The sequence below is a fragment of the Labrus bergylta genome, chromosome 7 (genome assembly GCF_963930695.1).
Source record: "Labrus bergylta chromosome 7, fLabBer1.1, whole genome shotgun sequence".
Lineage (NCBI taxonomy): Eukaryota > Metazoa > Chordata > Actinopteri > Labriformes > Labridae > Labrus > Labrus bergylta.
Genome location: NC_089201.1, coordinates 12,145,992 through 12,163,128, shown reverse-complemented (window position 1 = coordinate 12,163,128; position 17,137 = coordinate 12,145,992). Strand labels below are relative to the sequence as shown.

The 17,137-nt window shown below is 39.1% G+C and overlaps 2 long non-coding RNA genes across 2 annotated transcripts; both read left to right on the top strand.

Moving 5' to 3' along the window:
• The first annotated feature begins 163 nt into the window (after nucleotides 1–163).
• On the top strand, nucleotides 164–1,167 carry LOC136179688 (uncharacterized). Its single transcript, XR_010666646.1, has 2 exons — nucleotides 164–681; nucleotides 897–1,167. It is a non-coding gene; the product is annotated as an uncharacterized lncRNA (long non-coding RNA).
• A 7,763-nt stretch (nucleotides 1,168–8,930) lies between these two features.
• LOC136179683 (uncharacterized) lies at nucleotides 8,931–13,355 on the top strand. Its single transcript, XR_010666642.1, has 3 exons — nucleotides 8,931–11,122; nucleotides 11,844–12,058; nucleotides 12,780–13,355. It is a non-coding gene; the product is annotated as an uncharacterized lncRNA (long non-coding RNA).
• The last annotated feature ends 3,782 nt before the right edge of the window (nucleotides 13,356–17,137 follow it).

Sequence of the window (17,137 nt, the reverse complement as noted above, 5' to 3'; positions counted from 1 at the left end):
ATTATGTTATATTTAATAACCCAACATAGCCTATAGGCCTACAAAAAAAAACATTCTTTAAGTGTTTTTTTTTTCAACAAACGATCACTTTGGCCGTCAAACACTGTGAATTCCGACATCACTTCCTGAATAATAAGATAGCCTAAAGCCTTGCCCCTCCTCTACATTTAACGTAGGCTGTGAATTATAAAGCGAAAGAAATCTGGGTATCAGTTTTATCAAATCATTGCTTTAATCGTAACCCTGATACTAGTTTTCCAACGCGTAAAGGCTAAACAAATGCATCTTGGACTATTTGAGCATTGCAACTTCAGCTAACTACCACTTCCTTTATGTCGGGTTTGTGTCAGGCTACATTTTCCCTAAATAAAATGTAGACTATAACGACAGATTCCAATCAATAACAATTGAAACTGATTCGTTCAAATGTAGCCTATAGCTTAAACAGTGGACGTACACAAAACAAATCTTTCTAAATGCTTCTGTTTTAGCTCGATCTGCGCCGACTACATTTTCTAAAAGCTGTTGACACCTGCTACAGCCCCACCCTCCACATCCCAGTCTCTCTCTCTCTCTCTCTCTCTCTCTCTCTCTCTCTCTCTCTCTCTCTCTCTCTCTCTCTATGTTCAAGCCCCGTGCAGTTTCGGCAGATGGCTGTTCATCATGAGCATGGAGCTCAGAGTAAGTTCAGACAGGAAGACTGGTTATATTCTTTCACAAATTCATTCATCCTTTCACTTCAACCTAAACTACTTCATCTGTCTACCTGCTCTTGTGATGAGCTCATAATGGGCGTTTATTCTTTAAGTAATTAATCAACCAGATTCAGGCACAACCTCTCTCAACCAATCACCCTGCTGCTGCAAAAAGCTAAAACAGTTCTCTCTCGTCCACAGTCATCCTGTCATTTCAAGGCAACCCACCACCGCCCGAGTCACCTCCATTCCAGCTCAGCAGAGTCCAGATCCAGGCTCATCATAGCCTCCATCCTCTTCACCAACACCAGGGTCTAGACTCCATAGGGGGGTATCCCATCCTGCTGTCGGCCTCGTTACCCTTCCGAGTACATGAAGTCGTCACGATGGAGTCTAATCCCCCAAAGACTTTGCACATTCAAATCTAAATTGTTGCACATTTATTGTTAAATAAATAATTGTTCATTCTCAATTTAGTCTCTCCTGATTGAACTGATTTTGCCCAAGATTTCTGCCTCTTAAAAGGAGGTTTTTCTTGTCAGTGTAACTTTGCTAAATATAGCTTAGTGCTGTGTTGACATAAAGGGAAATATGGGTGCTCTTAATTGTAGGCTACTTAATGAAGCCTGATGACACCAATCAATTAGGCCTATGTAAACAAGACATGTAAGGACTTTAGGACTTGGATGACTGGAAATGTTTTGCTGCTTAACTCAGACAAGTCTGAAGTCATTGTTCTTGGACTTAAAAACCTCAGAGAGGCTTTTTAATGATATAACTATCCTAAATGGCATCAGCCTGTCGCAAAATGACCACTAGTCCAAAACACTGCAGCTCACGTATTAGGACTAGAACTAGAAAAGCTCTAAATGGTCAGGCACCATCTTATCTAAAAGTTACCCTTGAGAACATTACACTCCCAGAATACAGTCTCTAAATCTACTATGGGAGGTCGAGCCTTCAGTTATCAGGCCCCTCTCCTTTGGAATCAGCTCCCAGTCAGGGTACGGGAGGCAGACACACTCTGTACTTTTAAGAATAGACTTAAAACTTTCATTTTTTAATGAATCTTATAGTTAGGGCTGGTGCTGGTATTGACCAGCTCTTAGTTATGCACCTTGAGCTCTTATCTCTCCCTCTCTCTCTTATCTCTCCCTCTCTCTCTCTCTCTCTCTCTCTCTCTCTCTCTGTGCATTTACATCATATTACTTAGTTAGCCTATACTAACCACACATTTTCCTGGGAGCTCGAGATAACATTTGTTATGAATTTTGCGCCATACAATTAAAGAGATTGATTGATATAAAGGTAACCACCACTATTCTCTGTTAATGGATCTACAAGTGACAGTGACATCAGCCAATGATTTGCGCTGGTACCGATAGCCTTGAAGTGCGCATTGGGGGCAGGTGAAGTGTGCCAATAAGGTGTTTCTCCCTCCTGCTACAGCGTGAGATCCAGTTCAGTCAGAACCGATGCCCCACAGTGTGTTTATTCCTCCGTATTTATATCTTCTCACTTTTAGGTTAATTGTTTTAACATTTGTACAATACAATTTCAGATTAAAAGCCGCAGACAACCTCCAAAGTTTTGGTGTTATGTGTACCACTTGGGACACTAGATGGCAGCCGAGCGCTTGCAACGAATGGGATGACTAAATGAGACAAGCGTTTGACAGCTTGCCATTCTTCAAGAACGGCAGCAAATTGCCTAAGCTTCATTATTTCAGACGCCCATTTTAAGATTTTAAGCAGAGATATAACGGAAGTCAGTTTCAGTTAGGGGTGATGAGAGAAGTTTTTCTATTTGATGGCGTCATACCAAGTGCTGCGGAAAAAATATTTTATTAATTAATTGTAATGTTCAGTATAATAGTTTTAAAATCACTTTTCAAAGCATGTCTTACTGATTTAAGAACATTTAAAAAGACATCAAACCTCACATTGAAAGTTCAGAAGTTATGACCAGTTTTTATAGTAGACCTATTTTATTAACAGAGCAGTGAGGGTGACGTGCAGAGCCACATTCCTGCACTCTTGACGCACAAACAAATGCATACAGTGCACATTGAAGCATTTTGGACGACGTCAGTCTTTTAACTTTAGGAGTGTAGTTCACACACTTCACTGGTAAACTTAAACGTTGAGCAAATGATCAATTTTAGTTTTTGTTTCTGGTCCGTCCACTTTTAAACGTGCAATGGCACATTCCCTGACTCGTGCTCGCCCGTATAGCGTTCATGCCCCCAGGATCGTAGGAAAAGCAAGCAAGCCAACACTTTGTAAACAATGACGTCAACAAATTAATGTTTGAAAGTAACCTAACTCCCATGAAGGCACCTCTTCAGACAGCTTTATTTGTAGGCTATATTTCTTTTCTAACTATCTGTTTCTTCAATTAACAATTTCAAAATATCAAAGAATTTAATCACAATTAGTTTACATTTGTTTTTGCATAGGGCAACTTGTAATAGGACTATAGAACAGTGTGATGCTAGGGGAAAGATGAATGCACACCACTGGAGGGCAAAAGAGGTGCTTATTTTACTTAATCGTCATTCATCCACTTGACCTTTTTAGGCAACTCTCATTGGTCTTAGATCTTAGAACAAAGAAGCTGACAGCCTGCAACACGTTCTCGCATTGCCGTGGGTTTGAGAATGTAAGTTGAAGCTGAGGTTAGACTATTAGTAAAACTGAGCATTTTTTTACCATTTCAACAATGATTAGATTGAAAAACCTTTGTTTCTGTGCATACTGAATAGGGCTGAGAATCTTTGGTTGTCTCACGATAAGATTTGATTTTGATTCTTGGGGTCACGATTCGATTCATAATCTATTTTCGATTCAAATTGATTCTGGATTCATGAATTCAAATTCTGTGGGCGGCTGTGGTTCAGTTGGTAGAGTCGTCGCCTCTCAACCAGACGAGGGTTCAATCCCCAGCTGAGCAACATGTCCGATGTATCCTTGGGCAAGACACTTCACCCCACATTGCTCCCGCTGCTTCGGTGGCGGTGTATTAATGGATTAGTGTTGTACTTACTCTCTGATGTACGTCGCTTTGGATAAAAGCGTCTGCTAAGTGAATTGTAACATTGAATTGTGAATTAGTCCATACTTTAGGATCTACTCCAGTCATCGTCAGACTGGCTAACTTTCTTGCTGCTCCATTTGGCATTCTACTGAGTTAAATACGATTCGATTTTTGGAAGACATGAATCGATTTAAAATTACAGAAGATAAGAATCTCGATTTTTACATAAAACGATTTTTTCCCCACCTCTAATACTGAATAAAATTCACTTCCTGGATTAATTTAGTTGACATCAACCATGGTCAGTAGCCTACCCAAAGGCTAACTAGTGAGGCAGAAATTATGTTTCTAAAGATGTTTCTTGTAGATACGACGCAGTAAGTGAACTGCTCATATTCTCATGACCTTGCTCTTAAGGTCTGACAAAAACAAGGGAAACATACGGTTTAACTTGAAGGTGCAAAAGTGTATGACAAAGTAGTCTATGCTGAAAATGATTCAGTTACTATTTACAAAGTGGAGTGAGATGTGTTTGTCAGTTAGTCAGTATGCCAGCTGTTGGGTGAGTGTGTGGAGTGAGTGGCATGTAGTATGGTGTAGATCTTAAACTAACAACGATTCACACTGAGACTAAAACTCTGATCATTGGAGACTCCATAGTCAGAGATGTGAAGCAAGCAAGGTTAGCAGGCATAGTGAAGTGTATCCCCAGCGCCAGAATTGGCGACATCTACTCTAATTTAAAGTTGCTGGCAAAGACTAAATTTAGGTTTGATAAAATTGTAATTAATGCTGGCACTAATGACTCCTGATAAGGCTACACAAGTCAGAAGTCACAAAGGTTAATGTTGAGTCGTCTTGTACATTTGCTAAGACGATGTTGGACTCCGTAGTGTTCTCTTGACCCCTCCCTAATCTGCCCAGTGATGACATGGATAGCCTCATGTCATCTTTTGACCACTGGCTGACTTGGTGGTGTCTCAATTCAATTCAATTCAATTCAAAAAACTTTATTTGTCCCCGGGGGCAATTCAAAGGCACACAGAGCAGTAAATTAACAACAGTGCAAGTAAACAAAACATTTTAACCTAAATATAAAGTGTCAATTTAAATACAACTTAAAGCTTAAACTTAACTTAAAAATACAAAATATAAAAAGAGTAGATATAAGTGGACAGTGATCAGACTAACAGATGTAAACAGATGTAACCAGAACTATGTGCAGTAGTGACCAGATGTAAACAGAACTATATGCAGTAAACGAGAAATAAATATATATATATATATACAGAGCTATGTGCAAGTAGGCTAAATACTAAATGATAAGTTATTAAGGTGCATGGTGAATAATGGAACAACAGAACTAATATATACAATAACTGTAAGGTAAAAATTAGACAAATAAAGTGACCGTAGCTGTAAAGGTAAGAATTAGATAAATAAAGTGACCGTAGTGCAATGATGGATAAGAAACAACTGGAATAAATTAACCAGAACTGTATGAATACTGATATAAAATGGATAGAATAAAGTGATGTAGTGCATGAGACCAGATAAAACAGAGGCAGTTAAGGTGCATGTCAATATAAAGGAAGTTCACAGCTGAGAGTCACGCTCTGCTTTTCCAATAGAGCAGTTTCCCAGCCACTATAACTTTAAATATGACAGTTATTATAATTATACTATAGACATTGTGTCTGTCCCCCGGCCCACACCCTTTGTTACAATTAATCAAAACATAAATAAAAAAGGTATTGTTTTATACAAACATGACTTTGCAAAAAAAAAGTCTCAAAATTAAAAGTGGTCCGTTGCATATTAGATCATTGGAGTTTAAATATTATTAGTAAATTATATGATATCAGATAATCATATTGATTTACTTTGTTTAACTGAAACCTGGCTGTGTCAAGATGAATAGTTCAGTTTAAATGAATCCAATCCTCCCAGTCATTCCAATACTAATATACCTCAAAACACTGGTCAAGGTGGTGGTGTTACAGGTGGAGGCAAACCTGGGCCTACCGCTTGAGACGAGAGTCACAACACATGGGACGCGTGCCCTGCCACTGCGCCACCAGCGCGCCCCAATAACTTCACAGTCTTGCCAAAAAAAATCCTCTTCTATCAGATAATTTTCTTATTACATTGGATTTCTTCCTAGACTTCCGCACTAAAAACTTGGCTTTGAGGAAGCTATTCCAGCTACTTTTAATTCAAAACCATGTTTTAACCCAGTTAAAAACTGTTACAGAGTGCTATAGATTTGCTGAGAGTTACGCTTAATTCAATTGCCCCCCTTAAACAAAAGGCTATCAAACGGCAGACAAGCTCTATGGTACAACCCCAAAACTTTTATTCTGAAACAAACATCACACCAAAACTGGTGTAAACTGTCATGGGTTTTGGACACAACAAGCAGTTCAAGCACATGGGATACATTTGATGTTAAATGAGTGAAACATGTCGAGGCTTACTGTCTGTTACCAGTAGGTGGCGTCGTTGGAACATTGGCATGTAAATATGTTCAGACAGGGACTCTCGTGTAACATTTAAGGCACGTTCGGACCCTGTGGGTTTGAGTTCTTCCTCTTTCATAAGGAGACATTGATCTATCTCTCCTATGTACAGCCAATCACAATGTACTACATCATCATAAAAATGCAGGCGAAGGACAACGAGCAGATCTGACCATCTGAGCACATCTGGTACCTACGCTGTACACCTACTAGAGTCTCTGCAAGGTGACAGCTCACATGAAAAAGAAGTGGAGACAACAGGAAGTGGTAGGCTTTTTATGCTTTTATGCTTCTTAACCAAAAGGAATGTTGTTTCTATTGGGTATTCAAACAAGCAATGTGTCATTTTGCTATAGTCAATACTTAAAATTCACTTTGAGAGTCATGCAGAGCTGAGTTTGAACATTGCATTTAATTCACTCTCCTGTTCATATCTCATCTTTACTGAGTAAATCAATAGCGATTTTAAATAAAATAAAATGTGGAGTATCAGTTGAATTTATTTATATTTATATATATAAATGCCTAAAACACTTAAAACAGAATTACCTCCCAAATTTATATTGAATATTTTGTGTGCATTTTCGTAAGTGTTTATAAATTAATGAAACGCTCAACCGCAAATGCAACCCAATTTTACTTATATGTTTGCATGTTTTTCTGGTCCTGACAGTGGAGGTCTGCAGAGGTAGGAGCTGACAGTGGAGGTCTGCAGCCAGACTGTCTTGGATCTTTGAATATGTCTTGGAAGGGGGAAGTATCTGAAGCTCACAATCGAAGTTGGTCATGCCTTACTGATATCTAAATGGATGAATGAATGCCACCTTTAACTCAATCTCTCAAAGACTGAGTTACTTGTCATCCTAGCCAGTCACTCTATCCAACCCAGATCAATACCCAGCTTGGTACAACCAAACTCATGCCAACAAAGTCTTTCTGGAACCTGGGTGTCATGATTGATGACCAGCTTACATTTAAGGTTCAACTGTAGAACATCAGGAAGATCAGACCTTGCCTGTCAGAGCTTACTACACGGCTCCTGGTACAGGCTCTTGTGATATCACGCATTTACTATTGCAACTATCAAACAAGTGCAGATGATCCAAAATGCAGCAATGCGACTGGCCTTCATCCTACCCAAAACAGCACATGTCCCCCTGCTGTTCATCTGGCTCTCAGTTACTGCTACATCAAATTTAAAACCCTACTGCTCTCTTACAAAATAGAAGTGCTGTTTGAAAGCCAAGTCAGCTCATGTCTGCAGAAGTTTAGCCCGTAGCATGATAATATAGACAGCATATTGTCCCGGGTTCAGGTTACGATAGCTCCGGCTGCTAATTATCTGAGCCGCGCATGTGCAAAGTTTCTTATGTGTTGAAACTAACGTTACTGTACATACTCTGCACAGTTGTATCAACCAGAATAATGACTTCAAACTTTATTCCATCTTTCTAAAAAGGCGATCAGTATCATCTCCAGCAACAAATGCAGCCTACAACCCTGCCAGAGTCTTACAGTCAGACCGCGACAGGTATGTTTTCATGGAATAACGTTATCTAAAAAAATACTGTCATTGAATGGTAAGATGTAATATTCTACTTGTCTTTTGATTCGGGAATGATGTGTTTGCTGTCCAAGGTGTTCAGCTACTGAATGAGGTAGAGGAGGAGGCTGATGTCTTGTAATCCAGGTAAATTTGACTTACATCTCAAACACACAAATATATATTTCGCAGATCAGCTTCCAGTCATGCAAATGTTTGTATTTGTAATTATTTCCATACAAACACATTTCCACTTTTTTTCAAATCGACAATGGCTGCATGATGGGGGGAAGCTGCTCCTAAACTTTCTGCCTGGCTGTATTTACAATTGTGCATCATCAGAGCTCCAGGATAGAGTAGACCCCCCCCCAAAGCAGCTGAATGTGTAAATAAATGCCCAAATGTGCTTTAGATTGTATTTGTATAGAAAATCAATGTTTAATGTCTAATAAATAACAATTTTATCTTGATCACTTTAGCTTTTCCTTCTTATTATATTATCTTTACCTTTGTTGTTGTTGTTCTGCCCAATGGTGATCGCTTAAATCTTGAAACCTTGATAATGTTTTTGCTATTTGGCAAATATAAAGAAGATAGAACTAAAAATCAGTGAGCAATGCACACAATTAGTAATTGTTATAACCATTACCAGTACAGGTCAATTAAATGTACTAAATGCAATCACAACAATAGAGTAGAAGAAAAGGATATCTGTTTTATTATGTAAACTGGTCAAAACAAAAGACTTCAAGGAACTCAACATACAAACTCAACTTGAAATGGCACAAAAATACAGAACAAAACCACAACAGGTATGTATGTACAAGTCTGTAAGACACATTTTTACACAAGGCAACACACTCTGTAGCCAAGATACTGTACTTGGGAAAGCATCTCTGATTTTCCAGACGCAGCAGCTTTGATTCATAACTCTGTTTCCCTCTCCCAAGCAGCCATGCTATCATAACACACACTGTCTATATGCTGCAGGCCTGTGATGCTGCTGCACTCAGGGCTCCTGCTCATCACTGATGGCGAGTTGAAGTTGAATCCTGGAATAAAAGGAGAACCGATGTTGAAAAACAAAAGCCTCATACACTTATTACACATACATGAGATGAGATGAGATGAGATGAGATGAGATGAGATGAGATGAGATGAGATTCAACTTTATTGTCATTACACATATACAAGTATAGAGTAACGAAATGAGGTTTGGCATCTCACCAGAAGTGCAAATAAGCAGAAAGTGCAAGAGTCTGTGCTATGTACAGTAATTGAGTGCAAGAGTCTGTGCTATGTACAGTAATTGCAAAATTTATAAATGTAGACAAGAAAGTGAATTATTAGGTATATATGGATGGCTGGATTAATGGGATGCAATAAATATAAATAACTCAAGTTATGTCTCCAGTTTGCAAACAAATAGATAAATATATCCATCTTACGTTGTCTCCAAAAAGTTTACAACCTTACAAACCGATAACTAGCATACATATAGCTATTTAGCTACGGCAGTGTTTCCCCTACCATTATATTGGTAGCCCACCCTCCCAAAAATAGTTGTTTGTAACAATTTACAATAAGGTACACAAATTGTGCATAGTTAGTGAGAAACTAATGGGAAACTAACCACTATGTACCCATTAGTAACCACTAAGTAACCACTGAATAATGGGGTAGATAGTGAGTACTTCCTCATAACATGTTCTAGATTAGCTAATGATTATTTAATGGATAATGAATGCTGGATAAACCACACAAATTGTTGCATAGTTAATGGGGAAAGAACAGCAGTAACTTCTCATCCAATTCTATAGAGTAGTTTTTGATTACTTAAAGGAAGAATATGCAATTTTTCACTCTTAAAAGTAGCAGAAATCAAGTATATCCTCTGAAAATAACTCTGTGAGTCATGACTCCAATGAGTGTGACACCCGAGTCCCGCTGTCTGTGATGTTTTCCAAGCTTTACTATAACCGTATCTATAGTATGTTTACATCGCCGGGACGGCAGGCAGGCTCATCCCCTTACATATAAAAGTTGTTTAATTGAGGGACAAGAAAAAAGAAGAATAACATACTGTACTCACTGCTTAACTGCGTTTCTAGATCACGGTCATTTTGTGTAACTGTACATGCAGTGTGAAGATACCAGCATAATAAAGATCGCTAGCATTAGCATGCTAACACAAAAGTTGCTTTGGTTTCATGCTGGTGCTCAAGGGCGACATCTGCTGGATCAAAAATTTGCATATTCTTCCTTTAAGCGAATTAAGTGAGGCATCATACGGGGTAGTTAATCAGTACTTCATACTAACTAATCATTTGCTACTCTAGAACATGTGATGAGGAAGTTCTCACCATCTACCCATTACTTGGTGGTTACTTAGTGGTTACCTAGTGGTTACTTTCTTATTAGTTTCCCACTAACTATGCAAAATATGTGTACCTTATTGTAAAGTTTTACCTGTATTTTTTAATGATACAAGCTACAACTTAGTCGATAACTGGTGTAAAGACAGAATTTTTCCTTCTTGGAAAATTACGATTAAGTTGGATAGACAAACGCTTATTCTGTGCACAGCATCTACAGAGGCCATGGTCCTCATTACAATGGCCATGGGTATTAATCAGACCTTGTCCCTTTGTTGCATATAATCCACCACTCTCTCCTCTCAGAATTTCCTGTCTCTCTTCAGATGTACTATCAAACTAAGGCAAAATGGACAACATTTTTTTATTTATTTTCACAATTAATACAGTAAAACCATCAATATAAAAAAAATGATCAAGACAAAAAAAACGACTCAAAAACAGCAGTGTAGGTGTGTAAAACTATCTCTTTTCCCAACACTAAGTTGCATCAATTTTAGGCATGACACCTGCTTTACTCTTTGTACTTAAAGTATTTTATTGTCAAACTAATCCACATCTATTTTTTCTTTTGACCTTTTGTGTCCTCTTATCTTCTTCCCTTTTTTCACTTACAATTAGGTTAACAAGCTCCTCTGTTTTACCCCTGAGTTTCACAGTTATGACCACTAAATATATCCTAGCAAAACAAAAGAGACCTAAATAATAAACAGCATGCCAGTGTTTGTGTAACCTGAAGCAGCAAGCGTGTGTGATTACAGTATGTGTGTTGACGGGAGTGACCTCACTGTGGTGATGTCTTAAGTAGGCGGGGTGAAATGTCTCTTCTCTGAAAAACTACAGGTCCATTATCTTGCCTGGCTTCATATGCGTGTATACAAAGGCAACAACCATTCTGACAGTTATTTTTTTACTACAGAGGATCAACACTTCTTCATGGCCACTGTTGTTCCAGTAAGTGTATTTCTTGTATGCTTCTGCTTGTGCTGGTTTGTAATACATCTTCAAAATGTATTCAGTTAAAATAGACTATTAGTCAGATACAGGGTTTTTTTCTCCAGATTTTGCACGTAATTTAAAATGCAGTGTTGTTTCCTTAATTAACTATAAGGGTTTATTATGTCCATGTTTGATCCAATGAGAAAACAATCGGGAGGAAAATCCACATGATCAAGTGTCCTTGTGAATTTATCCATAAAGCTGAATTCTCTTTGTGCGATTCACCCTTTGTGTGTGTCTTGGGTGTCTGATAGAGAGGGTAAATTAGTCTGTGGGAGGAGGACAGTGGCTTGCTTATTGAATTGATGTGACCTGTGTGAGTGTATGCAGTGTGCTATCTGTTGCACTGCATCTTCATACAATGCAGACTAAATGTAAAAAACCTGTTGTGGATAATTGGTTTCATATTAAGTCTATTGGTCTCCCTTGATCTTAATAGGAACCTTCATCAGGCCAATATAACAAAGAATATTAATAAGTAGATACATGAAAAAGTTCCTTACAGGCAGTTTTGTATGGCTAAGATCAAGACAGAAGTTCATATATTAATTATTATGTGTATGTGTATACATGTATGTTTGTATTTATTAGTTACAGGATTCCATGTAATCTATCTATGCAGCAGATTTCAACATCCTGTATGAAAAACATCTCACTTTTCTCCCTCTCCTCCAAGTTTGCATCCTGCTATGTCAGTGCTCGACCTCTGCCGCTCTTCAGGAAGGGAGCTAGAGGGGCCAACTATCTGTCACTTTTTACATACCATGGCCCTCCCCTCACCCCAAAACCCCGTCTGGCATGTCATGCTCCGAAGATGACCTTAAGACAGATCTGTCGCATGCTGAAGGTGATGAAGCAAGTTAGGAAAAGAGACGCTGCAGCTTCTGCCATGTAAGGAACAACTCTATTTCAGTAATTAATAACATGTATCAAATAATTTCTGCACTTATTAGCCTTGGTGGTGTACTTTTATGATACAGAAAAATATATATCATCTTTGGAACATGAATATCTTTAGCAAAAAAATGTCATAATCTCCACTTTGAGATTTTTTGCTGGATGGCCATATTTATACCTTTGGCAAAGCTAGGAGTTCATCAATGTCATTGGGCTTAATCCTTCACTGAATGCACATATGTGTAGAAAGTTTCATGTGAATACATCTCAAAAGTCAAAAAACATGTCATAAGTTGATGAGATTTGACATGACCGATGTGATGGACAAACCACCCAAGTTTTACATATGGCCACAAACATGTCTAACAATGACTATTAAAGTAATGGTAGACTTGACATGGTTTCATTTTAAGTTGACTGAATACTTTAAGGTGTTGAAAAGGCATACAAAATATGCATGTCATTTTAGGTACAACAAATATTGCAGTTTTGTTCCAAGATGATCCCCATAACGTTGGTGGACATGGGTTGGAACTCACTAATTAAACTCCAGCCTTTACAGTATGTGCTTGTCTTGGCTACTGCAGACTCAACTCTGGTAGCAGCAGTATGTGTTTTATATAAAAAAAAAAAAAAAAACTTAACTGCCTGAGGTAACACTCATTTACACCGCCTTTGATTTGTGCGTTTTTGTGGCTTCTCATTCTTTGTACAGGAAGCAGGGCTCTACAGCTCCTGGACCGACAGCACCCAAGTCAGAGAAGAAATGTGTCTTGAGCTGTCTCAGACACAAACGAAGCATAAAACTTGTTTGTTTACCCTCGAGCCAATGGAGACTGCAAACAATTAACTAACCCCAAGTGGAAACCCTTTGCCATCTAGTTACTTTTCTCATTCTGACTGGAGAGAGCAATTTTACAATTAAAATGTAATAAAAAATAAATAGGAAAGTTCATTCTGAAAACTTAAATAATTGAGTTAAAGGCAGGATTGGTCATTTTCTTCAGATACACTTTTTAAGATTTTGGTTGGAATTTTCTTTATGTCCTGACAGACATTAATCACTCATATTCTCTGAAAAAGGAATGAAGAAAATCTGTCATCTGTAGCAGTTGTAAGCATGTAAAAACTTTGACCAATGTCTGCCACTAGGTACCAATTTGATGTACCAATCATGCCTCCCTGTCTCTCATGAGCTGAGGTCTGCTTGTGCATTTAAGTGAGGGGCGTAGTTTTTGAGGGAGCACAGAGGGGAGGGGGTGGGTGCAGACGGAGCACTGAGGGAATGCTACTTTTAAAATCATGCTAGTTTTTGAAAATTACCATCTTTTTTTAAACTGTATTTTATCAATAAAACTAAGATAACTCTTAATTTGGTTTTCAAAATTTTTGTGAATTTCTCCGTTGTGAGATGAATAAAGGATTATCTTATCTTATCTTGACTGACTTTGCTTATTGAGGAAAAAAAATTACACAAATCATAACTGTATGTAATTATAAAATATGACAACTGCTTCATAGTGGCCTGACCATGATAACTATTATATGACAATGGAAGCAAAAATCAATTAAATGAAATAAAAATTATATGTTTGTGAATTTGTTCCTTTGATAAAATTACAAGAATGCCGCGATAAACCATGTTTGCTGCATTTTTAGTCTTAATGTATTTGAATAAAAACTGCATGACACTAAATCATATTAAAACTTTGTCTCAGTCTTTGTATTTCTTTAAGATGCTGAATTCTAATGAACCTCAAAACAACGATCAATTCAAAGTCAACTGTGTTATTTGTTGAGTTCAATAGTGAAACACTTGACTGACAGTGGTGCATGGTGGACTTAAGTACAATAGTGCGTGTGTGAACACAAACAGCAACATTTTTCACTCAGACTTGATAAGTAGTTTCTCCTGCCAGTCCCCCTAGAGGTGAGAACACAGCAGGATGCTCGACAAGTACATGTCGGATGGACAACCTGCTAGCAATTACCAGCAAGAAGTCATGGTGTTTGACCCTTGCCGTACAGCCTTGATGAAAGACTAGCTACAAACACATCCCTGGCTTCAGTGCGACGGTGGGAGGCCTACTTCACTCGTCTGACTCCAGCAGCACTCAGAGCATCAGTGTGCCGAGTCGTTGACAATGGGTTAGTCGTTAGTAGATGTGTTTTGGGATGGCGTTCAACCAGGCAGGAAGGCCCTCCCCTTTACTAACTTGACAGCCATAGCATACAACCTATCAGTGACAGTGTTGCCGTAACAATCCTCACCCATAAAAAAAACAAAACAAAACAGACACTAGACTACCATACAATTACCATATTTCACATAGGTTTGTTTTCTGCTTTGTTTTCCCCCCCGACTAAATATTTACATTTCCCCAAGGATAACATTCAACACACCTATTTACAACTATAGCATTTACCCAAATATACCAATTCTTCTTTTTTTTAAGACAAGGTGCCTCTGGTGGGGCCCCTCTGGGTTTTCCCACCACCTGACATGCATGACACAAGCGACAAAAGAGCTGTACATCTTTTCGGATTCATGGCCAATAAAAATTACGGCTTATTCGGTCCAAGGTCTTCCTCATAGATGACCACCAAGAGAAGAGTCATGAGCTAACTGCATCACTTCCAGACGGTAAGTCAAAGGAAGAACCACCTGCTTATACACAGCCCAGTCTTCATTAGCAGGTCGAGCAGCAGGCCGCCACTTCCTGAAAATAATCTTGTCTCTGACAAAATAGCCCGTGGTCACCTCCTTGGCTTCTCTAACACAAGTTGCCATTTTCAAAGCATAGCCCAGTGATGGATCTCTCTGCTGCTCCTCTTCTAAGGTCTGAAAGTTAAGAGGCAGTGACTCTGGTGTAACTGGAGCATCTGTCCTCAACTCGGCTCCTTCCAACTGGTCCTGGCTAGTCCCAGCTAAGCTATCTGGGTCTTCTCTTTCTGACACCCTAGCAGCCGGCACCTTGTACTGCCTTACTTCCTCAACTTGATCCTCAATCTGAGGGAAGACGGTATCCACCAGGTCGATGGTGGTGTCCTCATGACTCTCCAGCTCCACTGACTGGTGGACTCTATCATGCCCCAACTGCCTTTTGGCCCTGACACGAGTGACCACACAGGCAGGAAAAACCTCAGGATACTCTTCCTCTAATTGCCTGAGCTCAGGTGCTCAGAATTTTCAGGAGTAACTCTCATACCAGCTACATCATTGCCCATAGACAAGCCTTTCCTGTTCCTTCTGCTTTTCTTTCTCCTGTTCTACCCACAACTCCTCTAATTGTAGCTCCTCTATCAGCCAGGTTACAATAGCTGGCCTGGCCATGCACAGCTTCCTCTTCCTCAGCTAAAGCAACAAGCGCAGTCTTCTTCAATCTCTTAAACTGCCCCTAAGTGAGCTCACTGACAGAGGCACGCTAGCCGCATCAGTAGCCATTTCACATGACGATACTTAGCTGACAACAAAACAACCGAACCTGCCATCCCCTGACACTACAGCACAACCAAAACCACAGCTACCTACCGGAGAAAAAACACACAAATGTTTTGGGATGGCGTTCGACCAGGCAAGAAGGCCCGCCCCCTTGCTAACTTGACATCCATGCCATACAACCTATCAGGGACAGTGTTGCCGTAACAGTACCATAATTTTGCGCGCTGTACGTTTTACAATCAATAATTGAAATTGCTAAATGATTGTGGCAGGGCACACCCAACATGTTTTTTTTAAATGTACAGTAATTTGGGGTAAAATACGATAATTTTTAAGCTTCAGAACTGTATTTTCATTCTGGCATCACTGACCCCCACTAACTTTTATTTATTTTTCATCCACTGTGCAGTTCTGAGATTAAAACAACAACAAACTATACAGTAATATAAGGCTTTCTCCACATAACTTTAACCCTACAGAATTCTGCTACAGTAGTGTTTCTGTTACATAATATCCATTACTTAAGCATGCTCTATAATAGTGAAAAGTGATATTTAAGTACTGCTCATACAGTAAGTAACAAAGTTTTACCATTACTAGATAACTGTATGTCTGCATGGACAATTTGTCACAGACAAGGTGTCCGCAATGGTAACTTTGGTATCCAAACTTATATTTACATATTATGTGGCTTACACTATCCACTACAAATTAGATAATTTGGAAAAAGCAATACTTACAAGTCTTCGAAAGTATCTACCTCTCTGCTCTCAGATCTTAAGGCCCAGTCACATTAGGCAATCCCTGCATAAGCTCGCTTCACCCTCAAAGTTCGTTTGACTATTGTGAGTGCTCTGATCCGCACGGTACACTTCCTTGGCCCTGGCACGGTTTGAAGAGGTGTGTTACGGTATGGTACAGTTACTCATACACTAGCAAAAGCATGCAAAAGGTGGACATAAAGTATAATCAATCCTCACCTCCATTATCAAAAAAACCCAGAAACCCTTGCTAGAGACCCATGTATCCCCCGTCTCTCATGTCTCTAGCTTCAGAAGAAAAAAAATGCACATCTCTGGTTCAAACCAGTGCTATTTTATTATTTTCCATATTATGTTATTGGTTCGTTCGTGATATTTCACGCATTAATGTTGTCAGCCCCAAACACGTCAGGTTAGACTGCCCTGAATCGTGGTGAAAACTTGACGTTCATAGCAACATAACCCAAATAAATAGGTTAGCCTATTATAGCCTACTTATGTACTGCTTCTGCAACTTACCAGCACCTCTCGCTCTTCTTCGCTCGTCTGTCCCTGCACTACCGGGGGATGCTCTGTCTCAACCTCCTCCTCTTGGCCGTCCTCCGCAGTCTTGCGTGGCTCAATAGGCCTAATAAATAGCTCAGTAAGCTTTTTACATTTTGATGCCTCCGCCTCTAATGATTTGGCCCTCTTCTCTTTCGATTTCTCCCAGCCACCTTTCTCCTTAAGCTTTCGACCTGAAATTTTCTTTCCCTCTTCTTTGTTTCAAGTTTGGTGTCTTTTCCCCATGTAACAAATGATCGTATTGGCGCCCTCTGTTATTTTGACATTAATATCGCTGATAATTTTTTTTTTCAGAGGACTTTACCC